At 37.8% G+C, this 22133-nt stretch overlaps 1 protein-coding gene across 1 annotated transcript in view; it reads right to left on the bottom strand.

Moving 5' to 3' along the window:
- DPP10 (dipeptidyl peptidase like 10) overlaps positions 1–22133 on the bottom strand; it is a 250190-nt gene that overhangs the window by 112660 nt on the left and 115397 nt on the right. The window lies entirely within an intron of this gene.

Genomic DNA, 22133 nt, shown 5'->3' with positions numbered 1-22133 from the left:
AAATTTGGCTGAACTCTATTTCAAATTCAATCAAGCACATATTCTTTTCCCATAACAGGTGATGATGAAACAGATTATTTGAAACATTTAACCAGAACACATTAAAAATACATAAACATATAGAAACACCGAAAAAAAGTCAGGTAAAAATGCCTAGGTATATACAGCTCATAAAGACTAATGAGAACAGAACTTGTACAAAATTACTATTAAAATTCACACAGAGTTTTATCTTTAATTCACTTTGAGTATCTCTGGAAGTCAATTCATCCAGGTGCATTCTAACCTGCATGCAAGCAAACGAAGATACATGGTTTTATTATGCCAAATTATACCTATAACCAAGGTATAATTAGTACTGAGGCAGAACATAATTTGTTTTATGATATGTCCTCAATGCCTCTAAAATTTTAACCCAAGGTCCTTGCTCTTGGGACTTAGTATGTACTTTGTGAAGTATCATGTATCTCAACAGAACCTTACAAATTAATGCAACTTGATCATTAATTTGTGGATGCCTTTATTGTTAATAACATGAACTATTCACATTCATCACAGGTCACAGTCTCTACTATGGGACATAATTTCTAACTCACATCAAAGCCAACACTGACTACTTAACACACACAAGAACATTCAGAGAATACTATAGTAGCACCAAAGATGATGAACTTGTAGGGCTACTTCAATGAACTATAAAATGTACGCATAAAAAACCCGCAGGCGTTTAGGAAACTGCAAACAGCCAGTTACAACCTCCCATAACCTAGGAAAAATAATAAATCATTTCCCTGGCTTAACAGGATACAGTCAAGGTTGTTAGGTCATCTGAATGACTTTTCTTAACAGCGATCCAATCAGGGAGATTTTGTCTTTTTTACACTTCGGACTGCAAAGGCAAGGCAGGCCTGCAGGTTTCTAAGATGGATTCATGCTAAGCCAGATAAAGTTTCAGTTCACTAAAGAAGCAATGAAAAAATTAACCCCTTCTGCACACTGTGGGATAACATGACGTTCTGTAACTTGTCAATGCTGCAACTTATACCAGAGATATAACGTTAAATAGACTGGTTAAATAAATCCCACCTCAATTGCTTTACGCTGAATCAATTCCCTATCACTAAGTAACAACTGCCTTCAGGGCAGACGGGTTCCTAAGAAATATACAATTCTAGTATCTTGATCAAGATGGCAGGTGAACAAAACACAGGTAAGATGCTGAAGTAAAAGAAAGAATACATATTACTTATGAATAAACAGGAAAATTGATTTGGCAACAGCTGGCGAGATAGCTGAGAACAGTCAATATAAAACAGTGCTTGAAAAAAGACCCTATGTGAAGGAGGTAAGAAACAAAAGGTTGAATTGGCAAGTGCATTGAATGTATAACCTATAACTATCTAATGGCCTCTTGTCATGTCTGATGATAGTATTCGTGAACCTGTTACACTTAGTAATGGTAGCTTGCTAATGCCATACAAAAACTGAAGTGCATCCTGAAAACAGTGGGAGAAGGTGAGAGTTTGAAGAGGGTGTCCAAGCATAGACAACGGGAATGGTATGAAGCACAGAGCAGATTCTGCAAACTCTTGAGGATTAGAACTGCAAAGAAAGTCAAATATAGAAAAGGGGACTAACTATTTTTAAGTTTGGACTTCTCATAGAATTTTTTTCCTAATTTCTTCATGGAAAGATTTTCCATCACACAATAATTTGGATCCCTTGTTAAAAATGAGAAGACAAGCAGAGGAAAACTTTAGGAATGTTCATAAACTTGACACTTTAATCCTCTTAATTGTATTTGACCAAAGCTGGACAAAAAGTGCTGAAGTTTTGAGTGAGAGAGGGGAGAGGAGGAGGGAGAGGAGGAGGAAGAGGAATAACTGGCGGTCAACTCCCAGAAACATGATTATTTTAAGAAATCAGTCTAAAAAGCTGAAATGTTGACAACTTTGATAAGATTTTGAATTTCAGCAAGGAAGAAAACCAGGTGAAATGACTATAAAACATTTCTTGAAAACGGCAAATGTTTTTAGTAGCACTACATCAGAAAAAAGGAAGGAAGGAATGATCAGAGCACAGTACCATAGAAATATATTTTTAAAAAGACAGGAAAACAGAAGATGGCCATATGATTACAAGCTGTTACCAAGAAAATATGAACTATTAACTATTTCTGAGGTGTACTGGTTTGAGTTTTGATGGAGTTGTACAGTATTACCAAGTCATTGCATGAAAAAGATAACCAACCTCCTGGGGAATTTACAGAATAGCCCAGGTAACCAGATTCATATTCAGCTTTAATTACTACAAAGAGGTATTTACAACTAAAATGTCGCAAACCTTCTAATGCAGGACGAGATATGCATCCAGGTAAAATTCATAAAAACCAGACATTTCCTGTCCTGTAAAGACCTTCAAGCATTTGAAATCTGCTTGAATATTCAGAGTGAATGAAACCTGAAAATGTTCTACAATCCTTTAGGAGTTATATCATGCTGTTTAACATGATATTAAAATAAAGAAACAAAAACCCCCAAGCAGTTTCCAAGTAAAAAACCCACAGCTGACATTTGCATTCTGCTAATCTCACAATAACCAATTAATAATCAATATTCTTAATTTTCTCGGGTAAATGTTGAGAAAACTGGAATGATCTCTTTAAGCATTTATAATTACAAAACTTTTTTAAAAAAATTGTAATCAATAACTGGAAGAATCACAAAGTCTAATTTTACTAACCTACCATTCTAAGTTAAGTTTCTGCTCTGAATCACCCCTGGAGAAGTTTTCTTTCTCCGTGGAAAATAGTGAGACACCAGAGAGGCAAATCTCCTAACTTACACATGTAAAATTGTTGACTTGGCTTCTTTCCACATCTCTACTGAAATGCCTTGCTGTTGTCCTACTCATTTCCGCTGCTGAGCGTGATTTGTTCCCTTGCACATTTTTGGGGAGAAAAAGGGACAGCTTTTTGGTTTGTGTTTTTAGAAGTTCAGTCTTACAATCTACAAAACACTTTTCCTTCATAAAAACCCTCAAATCGCATAGAACTGACAGTATGGAGAATGTCAGTAAAAGAAGGGAAAACTGAGCTTCCAGATTTCTGAGAAGGGACAAAGATGCAAGACATAAGGTAGAAGAACCTCCACCTTTTTCTTCAGAGCAGCCTGGCGGCAAGGACCTCACCCGTCCAGGCTACAAAGTAGGATTCAGTATACTTCGAAGCAGTGAGCCTTCACTAAGGCTAATTTATCTGAACTGCTTACACGTATTTAACAACACCAAGGGTGAAGTTTAGTCTGGTACGATTTATAATCATTTACACTTTACCCACCTTAGATATTTTGATTTTGTTCAGTCACAAACTATATAATTTTAAAGTAAATCATAATCAAAAATTATTTATGCCAAAGACCACTGTTAATCAAAATGAAGAGTAATACCTAGACATCTTGATTAATCTTATTTATTTATTCCACTTTGTCAACACCTGCTTTTGGGAATCGGGAGAGATCCCTCAAGGAGCCTGATGAATAACGCTAACACAAGCTTTTAAATATAAAACCTTACTGTGTTCTGAAGTTCTTACATATTGAGCACTATATGCTGCTTCTGTTGCATAGTTAACTTAAAAGAAGTGCATGTAGTACCATTTTTTAGTTTCCTATTCTGGCAAAATATCTCTAAAATTTTAACTCTGACGACCTGCACTTATTACTGGTTGATAAGCCGAGCGTTTTCAAATTAAGATTTCATTTAAGATTCTCTGTTCTGTAATAAGATTCCAGTACCCTGGAAATGAAAGCAACAACTGCCCTGTGAACAAACTTCTGATGAAAAACACTGAACAGAAATTGTCCCCTACAACTACCCATGTTATTCTAGTACACAAGCTCTTCTACATTCAGCCCTTACAATAACTCATTGTTATATGACACAAGTCTGCAATGCATAGGAAATGTGGATTCCTAAATACTTTAGATGGCAACATTGGCAGCTTCTGCTCTCAACAGGACTTCCATGCATAAGACCATGGATGGTGTCGGTCAGCTGGAATTTAGGAATCCAATAGCTCTCCAAAATTTGCTATCACGCTGGGAGAAGACAGATTACAAAAAGGGCCATTGCCATTTAAAATAAATTACTTTCACCTCATATAGTAATTTATAACCTGTAAACTGGTTCCAAAATCTTTTCACAGCAGATTGGAGTATTACAGACATATTCAAACCTGCTGTATTAGCAGGTTTATTAGCTCTTCCTATTTGACTTCCTTCAAATTCTCACTCATCTATCAAGCTTCCCCTCACAAAAATTTAGTCTCAGAATGATCCTCATTAACTGTGTAGAAGTAATATTTTTAAAGTCTTTATTTCACTCTTGCATGTTGTACATGAAAAGCTTGATCCATCACCACCCAATCAAGTCAATGAAGACAATGGGATCGGGAGCCAGCTCTTAATCACATTATTTCTTAACAGCTTAGAAGCTAAGAAGTCAAGCACTGAAACAATCCCAGATTTCAAGGACATCATCACACTGTGAAACTGGATGAGGTACTAAGAAGAATAACCTCTGCTCGAGTCAAGGATATTTATATCGTACCTCAGAATGAAAGCCAGAGTCCACTACCCACAGCAGATTATGCAGGCACTAATTTAAAAAAGAAGTATCAGATGAATAGCAATTTTTGATGCCAAAAAAGAAAACCTGACTAGAGGACCATTAGAAGAAATACAGACAACTGACAACTAGCTCACTGAAATGCAGAACCGATTCTCTTTGTGTCACCTTCAAGTTAATTTCCCAGTACACACTGGTTTCCTCCAATTGAGAGGTTTGAAACAAGTTACAAACTTTAAAAGATTAGTACACAAATTATGTGGTAAAATATATAACATGCTGTACATGAATTTTCCCCAGTCCTGCAGTCTACACTCACTCTGCCCTCTTCAAAGGTAATCCATAAGCAAGAGTTCAGCAACATGGAATAGCGTTTCGTGTTGTAATGCACCCACCACACTTGCAGATACTACACGTAAGAACAGATACTATGTATTAACAGGCTGTAAGTGTCCAAGGGTTAGTTCAGAAGAAAAATGTAAAAAGCTTTCCTGCATTGCTGTACTAGGGTTGATGATGGTAATTGGGAATAACGGTGAAAGAAATAAAATCTCTGCCAACTGTATTCACACATAAGCAGCAGAAACACACTGCACCCATCCTTTTATACAGAATTTCTTCTTTTAGGTTCCATTTATTTGTGTATATATGTGCATTCAAAGTCTTCAACTTCACAGCTAACAGCTCATCTGATAAAGCTTCCTGTATGACATTTGAAATTCTGCCAGTTACGTTAAGTCCCGAACCAACCTGCAACGCTACTGCGAAACAAAAACAAAACAAGAAGATCTGAGAATAACAACCCCCCAAGTGAATGCAATAATGCTGTTGGTTTAAATGTAGCAGAGAGGAGAAAACCCCATATGCGGTCTCTGTCATTCCGTTATATCTCCTGTCTGCTGTACGATTCAGAGTAAGCCCATGCTGTCGCAGTCATACCGCTGCTGCACGTTCAGATTAAACACAGGTCATGTGTCATCAGTCCATTTGCCTTACACATATCATGGCACCGACAGAAATAAATGGGCTGTATGGAAAAAAAAAAAAAAAAATCTAAAAAAAAGTGTAAAATGTGTTTTCCAGTACCGAAAAATGTTTTTCATAAATATTTGAGGTTTTAGCAAGAAGTACACTGTCAAGTCGCATTTCCAGTCTTTTTTTTCCTCAACAAGTCTGCCTTGCTTGCATATAACTGTGCTTTAGAAATTATTCTGAAGTCTTAGCTCAAAAAAGAAAAAAAAAAAATAGAAAAGAAAAAAAAGTTACATTTAAATTGTGAGTTAATCAGAAGCAATTCCAGTTCAGCATTTTAAGTAATTAAACTTGAAAGTCACTCCAATATTTTCTAGAGTGGCTGAAAGCAGCGGTTGCCCTGGACAGAGGGATACAGTATTTCTCTTTGAAGTTCAGCCACCATGTTCACTCAGAGTTTAGAGGCAGAGGGAGTGCTTTGAAGGGAGAAAGGGATGGTTCTTATAATTACAGTCTGCTCCTGATTTTTTTAATTATTTTTAAAATAAAACCTAGGAACAACGTTTTTCACTAAACATGCACCAAACCCAGAACTATCAATTAAGAAAAAAAGAATTCAGTAAAAGAGAAACACCTTTTATCATAGTAATGTTAAGCAACGTTAAATCTCCGAAAACTTTTTTTTTTTTTTTAATCATTCCCCATCCTACAAAAGAGCATTTCAGGTGTTGTTTACAAAAGCTTCAGGTCCCTAAATTAAAATGATGCTTATAAAGTAGACTGAACGACTAATGGATCAGAGAAATATCAAATTTAATCAAAATCTTTACTGCCAACCTAGTACAGTTTTCCTGGCAGAACTTCTTGGAATGAGCGAGGAGAGAAGGGAAGATGAAGGACAACAGCCTTCAAGCTGCAGCAGACACAGAAATCTGACCTGCAAGCTGGGGATGTCTGCAGTTCCCCTGGGCCACACTGCTGATACGAGTAGTAGGAAAGTTCCTCCGTACTAATTTCATCTCTGCAAAGCCCAGAAGCTGCGAGTGATCTGCTACTGACTACTCTTGCTTTCCGCTGGATTTGCAAGTGGGATACAACTACCTGGAGCGTCTCAGAACCACAACTGTCTGACCAGCAACAAAATCACAGCAGTTAGGGGGGAAAAAGTCCAGACATCTGCAATGCCTAAAAATGGAAAACACTATAGAGAAAACTACTAGTATTGGCATATAAATTTAAAAATTCCATTCTGGTAAAAACACTAAGGTCTCTTCAATGCCCTGCCTAACCCATCAAATCCTTGAGTCGCCCTTGCTTTGGTGCTGAAGGAATCTTTTTGTTAAACCTGTTGAAGCCTGAATCAGAACCCTTAAAAATCAGCCACCATATAGGCTCTTCTACTGTCCTGAGCAGCAACCAACCAACAACCGCTTCCCTCTCAAACGCAAAGACGTCAAGCCCAGGCTGACAACAGAAACAGGCTGTACACACGTGCGAGCAGGAAAGCTAGGCAACATCTCAGCTGAAATTCCATCCAGCATCATCTCCTTGGTACAATGAATCAGAGAGGGCCTGACACACAGGGTCATTTGTGGTTTCCCACATACAGACACAAATTCTAGGCATGCCTTAGACCAGCGTTCATATTCAAAGTTTTAAAAGTTAAATAATCACCTTGCTGATATCTATGACATTTTGCTTGAATAGGATCAAGATTTCAGTAGGAGGTATAGGCCAAAGGCTAGATAAGCCTAGCTAAAGCAAAGCTCTCACCTCTTCTGTTTTCTCTTTGACTTGCAGACAATACTGACATTAATGGAAATTATAAGGCTGAGAGTTTGCTAATTCTCACCGTATGTAAATTCTACAAGGTTCCCTTTCCCAGTCAAACTATCTGCATTTCTTTTTTAGAGCACAACATAAAATGTGCTTTTCCAAATTCAGCATCCTGAGCAGTTCAATTAAGGGAGGATGCAGGAAAACAGAGATCATTTATGCCTTTCTTGGGCAATGCAATTTTGTTTGCTTCTCATATATACTATATAAATGCATTTAACTTTTTTTGTTTTTTTTAACCAACACATCAATTAAGTCCCTTCTAAGCAAACTTTCTTATCTCTAGGTATCTTCCTCTTACAATTACAGCTTAAAGCAATCCTTATAATATGCCTAATCTTCAAGATATCTGAAATTTGGGTTCATATTCTTGCCCATACGACCCTATCACCCACACATAAAATATATATCATTTTTGTCAAATGTCTGGCAGACCTGTCCTGTTCCGGGTTTGTTCCCACCTCAATCACTGTTCATCTGCATGCACTGAGGTTACAGCATAAATTGGAGTTGCAGAAGTCAAACACAGACAATTTTCTACTTCTTTTTTCTGTCTCCCTGCCTTTCTATCTACCTCCTCTTCAGCCTTCCTGCAGTTCAAGAATAATACCTGTCTTTGCACTTAACCCTGGTTTTCCTCAGCAGCTATCCCCAGCTATGAGCATCGTCCCTTTTGGATTCAGGCTGCGCTGCCAGGGCTTGCAAGAACCCCACCAAAGGTGGTATTTCACAGAGATGCAAGATCCAAGCACCAGCTGCTCTCTGCAGAGTTCTGGCAGTTTGGAGCAAGGACTGCAATCTTCGGGAGAAGAGAGAGGCAGGTGCCCAAGTTATGCCTAAGTAAGACATATCAACTCCTCTTCTTCCAGTCAATCCACTTCTTGGCAGGATCCTTCCTCGGTGTGAGACAAAGCTTTCACTTCCCAAAGAATTCAGAATAAAGTTGTCAATTTATGGGCACAGTCACGGAGATGGAAGTGTCAAAAATGGTGCTGCAACCTAGTAAGTGCTGGCATAGTTGCTATTATTTTAAAGGGAGCAAAAGTACTGAAGTGTTTTCTGGGTAGTCATCAAGTTAAGGAGGATTCTGGCTATGATCCATTAAGGTCAGAATCCATATAAGGGATTTATGCCGCAGCTTCATACTTATTCCTTCTTAAAATACCATCACACTCTCACATCTCAAAATGGCTGTGATGCAGAAGAAACAAATAATTGCATACAAATGCATGAACTTGAAAAAGGCAAATAGTTAACCGTGCTGTCATTGTTGTAAGTGCACCAGAAGTTCCTATAAATAGTCAAAGCGTGTCTTCCTCTCAATGCGTTGTCACAGGTTATAAAACCATGCTGTTCACAGATGAAAATTTAAGAGAGCACTCATAAAAATAGAGTTGTAACATTTCATTTGAAAAAGAAGGTCCTTTCTGTGGACAGCATTTGTCAGCTATGTCCTTGCAAACCATTGCCCTGGATAGCAGGGGAAAAAAATCCATACCGCTAGCATTCACAGGTTCTGAGAAAATATCAGGCAAAGCGCAAAGCATTAGTTTTCATCCTTTCCCACTGCGGTAGCTCTCTGAGGAGAGATGTTGTCAGTAACGGCTATGGGTGAACAGCACTTGTGGATCTTATCAGGGCTTCTCCACTCCTGGAGGGGAATGTAGGCAATACATCAACCTCAACACCCATCCTACCGTGTAAGCAGCTGAGCCAGGCAATAGAAGCTTCTCCAAAGCTCTTCCAAAGAAACTACACTTCCACCCCTGAACCGTAAATTCACAAAACTGCACTTTTCCTGTAGCTGTGTATGACAGAAAGCTAGAACATCCTTTTCATTGGGGCCATAAGGAAAAGTGAATTATCCCACAGGGCTCTTAACGGGATCTTAGGTACGTGGGGGAAGACGGGCTCTGCCCTCGTAAACCAGGCAGGCAAGTGCAACGCAGCGCGAGCGAGCGGTGCCTGGCACGTGGCAAAACAGCGTGGGTGGAGAAAGGTGTTTTGTCTGCTTCGTGCTTGCAGACAAGCATACAGACACTTAGCGATGCAGAGATCACCTCTGACAGCAGTGATGCTACTGCCAGTTTAGAATATGAATCCTATACACCAGGAGACTATTAGCTACTTTAGAACAGCTGTGTGTGGGTTGGAAACACTAGTCACAACAGAAAAAAAAAAAATCAAGTTTTTTTTTTTTTAAGTTTACTTAACATTTGACAAAGAAAATGATTGCCATAGCAACACGTGTATTCTGTTGAACAAATATCTGTGTAAGTACCACAGACATAAGGGTGTAATTAGCCTATGCTGGTTTACATTGCTTCAAAAACAAATCAATACATTTTATTGCATACTCTTTTTCTTTTAATTTCGGTGTTTATCAAACATTTCTTAGCACTACTTCTTTATCATGGACTCCTTCCTCTACGGTACGTCTTTCTCTGGAGTTGGGGGCAGGGAAGAGAACCAAAGGACTTGAAGACAACTATTAGCTGTGCTCGTATGAACTGACAGCACCTTTACGTGGCACATGCACATGATCACAGGTTCAATCCCTGCTCACTGCAGGGGGGTTGGGCTCGATGATCTCTCAAGGTCCCTTCCAACCTAAAGCATTCTATGATTCTATGATGGAGTGGGGCCCTCCCTAAACAACCAGTCTCGGTTTAGAAGTCAAAGGAAACATGAAAGCCACCAAACACCCATTTTCAATATTCCTTCAAGCCAAATTTTCATTCAGTGTCTACCGGTAGAACACAACAAGGCTGGAGAGCTGCAGCAGTTCCCCGTTTGAGACGCATACTCCGAGAGCTGACTGTACTCGGGGCTCCCAACTTGCTGCATCAGCCCCCCCATAAAGCCTCTCCACACCTTGAATACATCCTCATGTCTATTGCCAGAACAACAAAACCAAAACAGCTCGACTGAATGCCTGTATAGATGTTATCACCTGGCTGGAGCTACCTTAAAACGAAAACACTTTGGAGTTTGAATGTCTTGGCAAGAAATCAATGGTTTCAGTTTTTTCAATTTTCAATTAAGGAAAAAGAAATCTGAAAACTGCAGGTCTCAAAACGACAGAACTGTCGCAGCTGTAATGGCCCCTCTTTCCACTTCCATGCAGCTGAAGTCTTCCAGTTTTCACCACCTCTACTTCTCCTCTGCTTGTCAGCATTACAGCTCATTTTGTGGCAAGCATGAGAGGACTACAGAATTATTTCTAAATATATGATTTGGATGAATAAAAAAAGATATAAAAAGAAAGCACCACCTCCTCACTCTTGAAAACAGAAAAGCATTTTGCGATGCTTGAAAATTCTTATTACTTTGCAAGCACTGGTAAAACAGGAAAAACAGTGAAAAATACAAAAAACCCAACCAAGTAAACCTTGGTCATCTGAAAGGTCCTACCTATTCCATAGATGAAAGAACGCTCAAATGTACTTTGGAACTAAACTCTGAATTTTCCTGAGTTTTATTTCTAATTAACATAATTTTCTTGCATAGCTATGTGGAAGTGCACTCTGAAAACGAACACGTGACCATGGAGAGCAGCCGTGTTCAAAAGCAAAGTACTCTCTGCGTGGAAGTCTGATAATGCTCTGAATTTAGAGAGAGGAGCGAAATGGAGATACTTTCTTGGCACATTTATAAATTGGAAAATGAGAGTGACAGTTCCTGAAAGCTCTGCAGCCAGCAGAGCTAGCATGATTTCAGTTGTAATTAAAGCAAACAAGTGTCTTTCTGGCATGGTAGATAGCCCAAAAAAAAAAAAAAAAAAAAAAAAAAGAAAGTAGTAGATTAGAAAGACTGGGTAAGAACTTGAGAACTTCAGCACTTTTTTCCCCAAAAGGCTGTCCAGATTTTTGAACACAAGTTATGCGGATATTTGCATGGTTTTTCTGTACTAAAATTTTATGTAAATGCATATGAAAATACTTATCTTTACCACATCTGCTGTCCAGAATTTGGATGTTTCTAAAGATTATCTGATTTACTTTTGGGAAAACAATTAACCAAAACAATTAACAATTTACTGAAAAATCTGTCCTCACGACTTCTTTCTGTTTGAACTAGAACCATATTTTTTTTTCCAAATGTGACTAAGATGGTAATCTATATTAATCCACTAGAGGTAGTTTTTACCCATCCACTTTTTAGTTAAAGAACAATAAAATAAAATTAAAAAATGTTGGTGCTTCACTTCAATTACCTGACTTTGCTTATGTAAGCATGGTTAGTTGATCTGAATTGTTCAGTCAGACCCAAATGGTTTATGCAGTACAACTGAGAAGAGTTTTTAAAGACTCCTCCTTTCTATGGAGTTTTGGTCTTCAAGGGGTTAAGAAATGGGTACAATTCTCAAAATATCTTTTTTTTTTTTTTTTACTAAAAGGTAAGTTATTAAGAACCTAACAACTGTATTATTTAAGTCAAAACTGAAAAAGGACAACTGTAATAGAATGCAAGAGTAACATTATATGTGGGAGGCACTATAAGAAGTGAGAAATATGCAAATGGATTTATTACAAATGCTTCCATATATTCCTATTCATGAATAATTAGAAGCTTTAAGTTTCATGTACTTTTGGGAATCCTATGCTTTCTTTCATAACCATAATCTGCAATCAACAACTAATTTAAGGACTAGTATGTTTACAAGTTCCAAATAAAGAGGAAGATGTTTTCAATCCACATGCTCAGCTTGACTACCTCAATCTGCAGATCACAAATCAAATTTCAGAGGATACTGTCATTGGTTGATATTCCAGATCAGACTTAGATTTAAGGTTTTAAGTTCTTTGCTCTTTTATTTGGAGAAAAGGAAAAATTATATATATAAGATATTTTATTTCAGGTTCCTTTTTAAAATGCTCTTGTTCTCATTACATGTACATTTAAACTGTTAGGACAAGATTTTAAGTCAAAGACTGGAACATAAGAGAACTTCATTCTCTTTTGTCTGGGTTTTTAATTCGTGACATTTCGTGGCATTTCCTTTTACATTTTGCATTATTTTCTGACTGAATAAGCATTAGCACTGTGTGCCTAAATGTGCTCTCTGACAGCTTTATGCATTCAGTATAGTTGTGGTTAAGATCTCTGTGGATCTAATTATTGTGTTTGATATGTAGGGTATGCAATACAGTGCCTAATATTGCAAAAAGTATAACGCTAAACCACTTAATTATTCTTTATGTCTTCATCTCCTATTCTCCTGTTTCCACACCCCTGCCCCTGCCCCAGATAATAAAACACTTCATAAAACTGGACGTCTGGAACCAGTGACGGAAGCTGCAATATTCCCATTCTTCAGGTATCTTTTCCCCTTCCTTCCTTCCTGTCAAAATGACTGGCTTCCTAAAAGGGAGATTATTATGTGCAGGGACATGACAAATTATTCCTCAATCAGGAATAAAAGAAGAGCCTACATAAAACATTTTCTTCAAGTATGCATCAGTCTAATAACTTACATAAGGAAGGGAAAGGGAAAAAACGCACTCCTGATGCAACCGATAGGCACGTTTCAAATATCAGGGTCCATATACGTTTGTTAGAGGTAAAAGAAAGATAAATCAAGTTGTCAACTACAGGAAGGGTCTTGGTAGCTTCTCCTGCTTTGTAGTTAAACAACAGCAATAAGCCCAAAAGATATGCTTTATAGGTTTCTCATTTATTCACTCCATGATTCACTCTGTACTGACTCTTTGGAGTAGCAGGGAGAGCTGTTCAAAAGCAGGCAGAGTCTTCCACCCTCAAACCTCATTCAAAACCCAGTTTTGAAAGGGTTTTATTTTAGCTCTGTGCACCATGAGTGATGATAGACTTCATGAAAACTTGAAATAAACCAGGTCAACAATAAATTGGTGCTACCTACATGAACTTCTTTGATTGTAACTACATAATAATATGTCTGTTTCAGTATAAAGTAGTTCTCAGGAAGCCTGATTGCAAAATCATAAAGATCCTAAGCTGCAAAGCTCAGTATACCATATAATCTTCAATCAAATGCAAATTCCCAATTTATGTACTGTATTAACTGACTTAACTTTTTTAAGCAATGATAAATAAGAGACATACAATTTTAATCTTACAGAAACAATTTAGGGAGCATGTTCCACAGATATGCAAAGGAGATCCTAACTTTTCATATTCTGTTCTCCTTAAATTCTTCCAACCTTTACATATGTTTATTGATTTTCCACACTTTCAGAGATGGGAGAACATTCAAAAGTATCAAGATGTTTTTGCTTCACCTGTAATATGGAACCGAGAAATATGTTTTCCTCTTTAGGTAAGCAGCTAAAATAAACATGTAGTGAGTAATAATTCAGGGGTGGGGTAAAAAAAAAAAAAAAAAAAAAAAAAAAAAAAAGAGAGAGAGAAAAAATTCTGCAGGTGACTTCCTGATTTCTAGCCTATTACATTGGCCAAAAGAGCCCCAAAAGAGCTTTACAGCGAGTCAGCTGTTCCAGCTGTAGTCTTCTTTATCTAATCCTGCCTTCACTTATGCTAGTCTAGATCTCGGTCATCTTCATTTTTGCCAGAGTAATATGTATAGTAGCTGTTTAATAGTGGCTTCACTCAAACCACATACCACAGAGCAGCTCTACTAAAACCCACTGCCAATTAGTTCAGTACTGCATCCACTGAATCAGTAAGAGCTGGGAAGTATAATGAGTAGAAGACTAAGCTGAAGACAAGCAGAAGAGAAATGAAGAGCATATTTTAGGGCTTCTTAGATTCTGCCTTTCTGACACTTCTCTAAACAATATAGATCATTTTTATGTGCTATGCCCATGAGAATAGGAAGAGAGTCACAAATAAAAATAGACCTTCAGTACTAAGAAAGTACTTTATATCATAAGCTTGTCATTCATAATGATGTAGTCAACACTGTTTGTTTACTTATACATATTACTTCATTTGAAGGTTTTATTATGTCTTCCAACAATTTCCATGAAGATTGTAATAGAATTCCCTCTCGTGCCACGTTATTTTTATTTATTGATTTTGTAAGTAAAATCAATAGAAAATATTGTCCTCTAGAATATATTTGCTACTCCAAAGCAAGTGAACAAAAGGCAAAACAGATACTGTGCATCAGTGCATTAAGAAGCTCTTATATTGTTAAAATTACTGTGCCACTACTAGTTTTAGTTGCCATATATAGAAATAGAGATGCCACATTTAAGCAATAAGCAGGAAATGAAAAGAGAAAAAAAAAAAAACCCTGATCAATTCAAAGACCTACAGCACTTTGTAATAACACTTAATGGAGCCTGCAATAATACCTAATAATATATGAGAGAGGAGCAGGGGAATTAAGCAGGAGCACTATGCAATGCAGCCCTTTGTGGAGACAGCCTTCAAGACAGCCCACCTGCGCAAGATGCACGCTGACCCGAGCAGTTAATCCCTGCCTCTTCCTAGTGGGAAATAGTTCGGCCATGACATTGAACCTCCCTACTGCTTCCAGTGCTTAGCCAAGGGTCCCTGCCCAGCACGCCTTTGCACAGCAAGTCATGGCCCATGTTGCAGAAGCGCAGCTAATCACACGCCTCAATAGAATAACCGTAACTGCTAGAGAAGCGGAAATTTTACAGGTCACCCTTAACTTGACCAAAGGGAGCTAAAAGCTAGTAGTAATGCAAAGGGGTCACAACAACATCCACTGCCTGTCAAGTAAGTTTTCACTGGTTGCATCCACACTAAATGTAAGGACCATGACATGCACTATCCTGCATTCATGACTACCCTTTCCCAGCCACTGATTTTCTTCCACCTTATTCCAAAACAGAAACTGGGTGCAAACTAGCATGAGAAAGTAGGATCTCAAAGAGAAAAAGCACAGTTACAGAGAGAACAAAACCAGTATGCCAAAATCGTGGCATAAACAAACTTCTGTATATTCTTTAAAACACTTCAAAATTCATGATTGGAAGACAAAATTTATAAGTGATTAAATATTCAGAATGAGAGGAGGCTCCTACTAATTCTACTCATATCTGTAGATGAATGTCTCTTCTTACCCAAGATAAGATCTAGATGGCAGTTTTCAGTGTAGTCTTACGGGTATGGCATTTCACTGTCCACACTAAGGTTTGTTACTGAGTCAGCTTTGATTTCAAACTTACTTAATCTGCTTAGGTATCTTTGTGCATTTTGAATCTATTTACTGGATTCAACTCACGCTTATATAGTCTCTTTCATCCACTGCCAAAACCTGAGGTGGAGGAAAAAATCCTTAGTACAGACTTCACACTACTATTTAGTACTTTTGCCTTGTTTAAGCTTCTGAATCCTTTCCCTTGACTAACACGATCAAGTTGAAAAGACCTGGAGGAATTTTTTTTTGTCTGAAATTCCCTGGAAGTGAGAGGTTCTCTTCTATGTCAGTGATAACAGTGGGATACGACAGGAATTCCTTAGACGGGAGCTCCAGAAAATGTATTCCACTATCAGAAATGTTTGCTCACAAACATTTCTTTGTTAACTAACCTCGATGGTGAACAGTTCTGGGTGATAAATATTTTAAGGTAAAAAAAAAAAAAAAAGAAAAAAGGAAAGGTAATAGATTATAGATGAATGGTGCAGAGGTGGGAGAGAGCATTTTGTGTAGGACTGAAAATAAATGAATGCAAGTCAGTTGAAAGCAGGAGATCATCAGGAAGAAATATATCAGAGTCTGAAGATCAAAGGGATCAAATGCAATTAGACATGGAAATCTCCTCCTATGTCCACGTACTTCAGAGTATAGAATTGTTCCACTTTCATTACAGTTTTTTTTCTTTGAATTATGTTCACTTTGGTTCTGAAAATATTTACTGATTAGCTCCTATTTTTCAAAATTCTACAAATTATTTTTTTCTAATTACTGGAACAACTTGTTGTAAACTGCACTATAACTACAGAGTAGTAAGACTTAGAAAGACCTCTCCTCTACCAAATGTATCCCACTACTATCATACGAACATTCTCCCAGAATCTCATGCACAGACTGAACAAACTTCCCCCTCAAAGTGCCTAGGTTGTTGCCCCCACTCTACTATTGGAAGATCGGCCCAAGACCCTGCTGCTCTGGAAGTTAACACTTTTTACTTATTCTTCAACTTTGTAGTATACATTCATTTATTTGTTCTCATGGCAACACTGTTCTTTAGCATATAAAGCACTTTCTTACCCCATCCTTTTATAAAACAAACTAAGCACTTTTAGCTCTTCTTATCAGATAGCACATCAATCTCCCTGGATCTTTTCAGGGTCTTCCTTTAAAAATCTTGAGCAAAGGTGAGCAAAATTTCCCAGACAATTTTCAAAAAAAAGTCATGAAAGTGTAAAATATCCAATGGAGACTAACTGTCAGCAGAAAGACACATTGACACAACTAGCCCTTTCTTTCAAGATCTTTGCTACTACTTCTGCACCCTGCTGTGCAAGGCCACATCAACTGACTTGCATATATCCATGCCATACTGATTTAGTGCAGACATGTGCAAAGGGTTTAGGGTAATCCTTCGTAAGATACTTTCAAGTAATTTTCTAGTAACTATGGATAAAGAGCGATTTCTCCTTTTTCCATTATTGTTTTTAGAGCAAAACCCCTGTAATGCAGTGCTGTCATTTAACATGCTGCTCAAAAACAATACAAGGGAATGTTATCCAAGAAAACTGTGTTGTTCTTATGTGTGCAGAAAGCTAGGTTGCAAAGCATTTTATTCCAAAAATTTAAATTACTAAGTTGAGTATACCATTTTCTAACATGTGATGACACTTCCAAAATAAAAGCTTCTCAGTGAATGATGCTTTTCCTTTGGTATATTGGAATTTATACCTTGCAGGGATAACACACACACACAAAAAAAATTATCATGTAAATAAATGAGAAACACGTCAGAAACACAAATCTCTGAGAACCTATTCATGTACAGTGTGTTCTATATATTTTCCTCAGCTAACAACAACAAAATCATTATTTCCAAACTATTTTAAAACATATGAAGGATTAGTGTGTCATTTCCAAGAGGTTTCCTTTATTTTAGCCTCATTTTGGTGGCAATATCTAACACCAAATAGGTAAGCTTAATGAATTCTGTTCAGTGTGGTATGAATAGGCTTTCTGTGACTAGTATGTGCTCTCCATGATCCTCCTCAATTAAAGATGTGAAAGCTAGAGATCTAGTTTCACCAAAATCATCCATACACAACTCTTTTGGAGATTAGAGTAATCCCTTTAAACAACCCCTCTGAACAAAGGATTTTTTCCACAGTTTGACTGAGTAATATATAAAGTGCTATATATATGTCCAGCCATACTTTCATGAAGTATTATCAGTTTAGAGTAATAATGTAGCAAGTACAACAGAGATGAAACTTGACATGCCATTTGTGTAGTAAACTACATCTTCAGGTTACTCAACAGCTCTTTAATCAATGTCCTGAACCAATTACCACTCATTATTCTTGTTGCATTGTAAGAGAACACATGACCATGTATCGCTTTCAGTGATCATAACATTTTATGCTAATTTAATAACTACCTTAAATATCATCTCAAGATTAAAAAGAAAAAAAAAGGTCGCAAGCATTTCTGAAAGAGATACAGCTCATGAATTGACTTTCATTTCCATTATTTAAGATAAGTAAATGTATAGATTGATATATATGATAGCCACTATTGGTAATAATTATCCATTTGGAGTACTTGATCAGATATAAAAGAGTGGAAATGAGAACCAAATTTAGCTGCCAGCATTTGTCATCTACTGTATTCATCATTTTACTCTGCATATTATTTAAACTCATTCCTATACATGGAAGCTTTTTGTAATCTCAGACTGTTTTGATAAATCATCACAATGGCAAGCACTGTATAGGAATTTGAAGGAACTGGACTACTGTTCTAGTTCATGCCATCTAGCTGCATTTGGCATGAACAAGAGCATCTGCCCAGTTCATAGACTCATAGAATGCTTTGGGTGGGCAGGGCCCTCCAGAGCCCACCCAGCCCAGCCCCTGCAGTGCCAGGGACAGCTTCAACCAGAGCAGGGTGCTCAGAGCCCCATCCAGCCTGGCCTGGGATGGTGCCAGGGATGGGGCCTCCACTGCCTCTCTGGGCAACCTGGGCCACTGCTTCACCACCCTCACTGTAAAAAAATTTCTTCCTTATATCCAGTCTAAATGTATTCTTCTTTAGTTTAAATCCATTACTCCTTGTCCTGTCACAACAGGCCTTGCTAAAAAGATTCTCCCCATCCTTCCTGTAGGCCCCCTTTAAGCACTGGAAGGCCGCACTAAGGTCTCCTCGCAGCCTTCTCTTCTCCAGGCTGAACAACCCCAGCTCCCTCAGCCTGGCCTCGTAGGAGAGGTGCTCCAGCCCTTGGATCATTTTGGTGGCCTCCTCTGGCCCCGCTCCAGCAGGTCCATGTCCTTGTGCCGAGGGCCCCAGAGCTGGACGCAGGGCTGCAGGTGAGGTCTCACCAGAGCAGAGCAGAGGGGCAGAATCCCCTCCCTCGACCTGCTGGCCACGCTGCTTTTGATGCAGCCCAGGATTTGGTTGGCTTTCTGGGCTGCAAGCGCACATTGCCGGCTCATGTCCAGCTTTTCATCCACCAGAATCTTCATCAGAAGCTATATCCAATCTCAGTCATATAACACCTCTGAGCCCAAGATACAACCAGCAAAATGAGCAAAGAAGTTCTGGAATCAGGTATCTTCTCACATTTAGTCACTTCCTAAGCACGCTCTAGTCTCATAGTGTATCCAAATCATAAGAAATTGCAGAGAGACTGTGTGCTTTGAATTCCCATTTTTTGCTGGAACATAATTACCTCATATTTCCTAAGATTGTTACGACTGATTTATCTATAAAACTATCAAATAATAAGTAATAAGGAAAGTAGATAGTACTACTTGTGAGGAGAGGTAAAATAATAAAGTAGACAGAATATGGATTAAGTGAGTATTTTTTGAGATCAAGAAATACATTTGAAAATGGAACTGTCTTAGGGAAAGACAGAAAGAAAAAGAAAATTAAGGGAGTAAGAGAGTGCATAATTATATCTGGGAGGGGATGGGGTTAAGAAACAGAAAGTTAAAGTCTGATGAACACTAAACAAGGTAGAGGAAAGAGAGGCAAGAATAGAAAAGCCAGAAAAGTGGAAAAGGAAAAAAAAAGGAGTGGCGGTGAGATTTCTCAGATAGCTTGGTATTAAAAGGTTCTGATTATGGACACATACACAGAAAACACAGCAAGAATTTGGGAATGCTCCCTGGCAGAACATAACAACAAATTACTAGGATAAATGCAAATACCTGGAAGCTTCAGACTATTAAGACAGGTAGGAAAAAGAAGAGTTAAGAACGACATACCATTGGATATCAGTAATAGAGAAGAGAGTGGGAGAGAAGAGCAATCTGTTCCTCACTGTGACCCTGGCTGATTCTGTGTTTCTCCCCATTCATCTGCTTGTCACATTTACAACAAGTTCTAAAAACCTATTTCACTGTAAGGTTGCAAAAATTACTGGAACACTATTGTAAGTAAACCCACCCAAATAGACAGCCTTTCCCTGAATATTCAAATCAGTTAATGTTGTTGTTCTATCTTTGGAATAGTATACAAATAGAATATAAATTGCAATGAGCTACAACAACTTTAATACCAAGCTCATATTTAGATTTTTTTAGTTTCCTAGGAGTGTTCACTGTGTGATGATTTTAATTTCATCTGAGATACTAAAAAGAGAAATTATGGCACTGCCAAAGCAGATGGCTGCTGTAATGAATACCACAGCTGAGAGTCACAGTGAAATTCCGCTGATGAGAAATACCATTAATATAAAAGTTTCCTTTCCAAAATCGATAGTCTGCCCTTTTGGGGAGGACTGGTTTTTATGTGTCTCAAGGTGTTGCAAACCAAACTTCGAATTTAATTGCTATATTTTTATTTTACGTGTGTGTGTAGTGTGTGTATATATATATATATGCCTAACTGTTTTTAAGCTTACTACGTAGAAGTCTTACCAACCATCCACTCCAAATGCTCCTAATCTTTTAAAGAACTGAATAATTTGGCCTAATAACACATCATTGAATAGGCCAGGAATTTTCATGACAGCATCCAACTGAGCTTTTTTTTAATATTCAAACATTTTAGTAAAATATGGATATATTGCTAATACAGAATGACTTTTCTGTATCATTTTAAATACAAAACATTTAAATATATAAACATGCAATATATCCAAATTTAAAAACATCTTTGTAGGACTCTTCAGAGGTATGCTGCATGAACACTCTCCCACACACTTGGGGATCTCTGGATGAAAGCTACCATACAGAGTATTTCTCTGATCAGAGTAGCATCTTTTTTTCACATCATTGTGACTCCAGAACCTCAAGTACAGCATTATGGGACCACATGTGGGTTGAGACTGACACACATGGAAGAAAGAACCACCACCTCAAAAATAAGAATTATCTAAGTTCTCTAAGAATTCATACAAAAGCCTTATTTAACTTGAAAGACAAGAGATCAGGTTACAGAAAAATTAACAAAGAAATAGCCGTACCTTCCCTACTAAAATTGTAAGCACCACTTCAATTTGCTAATTTAAGTCTAACTACAGTATATTTACACTATTTCAAGTACTTCAACCATTACGGTAAGCTGACGCTTCCTGGTACAAGATAGCACAACTTTTTCAAGAAAAGATTTCAGCTTTGACCAACATTCACAGACATGATTACATGACAAATATAAACCTCACAAAGTGTAAAGATGTGTACAGTAAATTAAACTATTTACACAATCTTATCTGAAAGAAGCCTCCAAAAAAAGGTTACATTAGTACCAATGATCTGCCCTTAACCTCAAAGACATTTTGATGAGCTGAAAGAACATTTAACACCATGTCCTTTAAGATCTTCACTATACCACTGTACCAAAGCTTCCATTACTGTTAGTGTTGCTGACTCAAGAAGACATCTGAGACAAAAATAAAGTAGCACTGGCATCATAGGCTAGAAAGACACACAGTTACTTCTGCCAGCTTGATCTTCTATATCTTACTGAGGACAGAAAATCAAAAGGTTAAAGGAAACTGAAAAAGCCAGATGCATCTTTAAAAAACAAGGACTCCATGGTATCAGTAAGGACTAGAGCTAGTAGGTCCACTGCAACTGCAAATTATCTAAATGTATAAACAAATAAACAATCAAGGTGGGTAACAGCTTATGTTACTAATTGATACAGCATGAAAACAAGAACAGTTTTTCCACACGCAAACCTTTCCTCAGCTGATCTAATAATAGGTATAGCCTTTTTTTACTAACTCTCCTCCAAGCTAAGTTTAGAAAAAGGTGAATTTTTGCAGGAATGAACTACATGAAGTCCTAAATCCTCCATCAGAACTGGAATGGGAGTTTGAGCTGTTGAGCAGAATTTGTTAGATCACAGTTTCAGACACAGCCATCCCCAGGGGACAGTACAGAGACAAGGAATTCCCATAAGAAGTGCTGAGATTCAGATGTGCTTAGCACAGAGTATTGGTTCCTTATTTTCTCTAACTCTGTGAGTCTGGCCAGCACAGCTGGTGAAGACCAGGGAGGGGTGCAAAGGCCCTGTTCAGCTTCTAATTGCTACTTGATCATAAACCCCAAGCAGAGAACAGCTGATGTGAGTAGGAGCGGTA

The sequence above is a fragment of the Pelecanus crispus genome, chromosome 5 (assembly GCF_030463565.1).
Source record: "Pelecanus crispus isolate bPelCri1 chromosome 5, bPelCri1.pri, whole genome shotgun sequence".
In the NCBI taxonomy this organism is placed as follows: Eukaryota; Metazoa; Chordata; class Aves; order Pelecaniformes; family Pelecanidae; genus Pelecanus; species Pelecanus crispus.
This window is presented reverse-complemented; position numbering and strand designations above follow the sequence as displayed.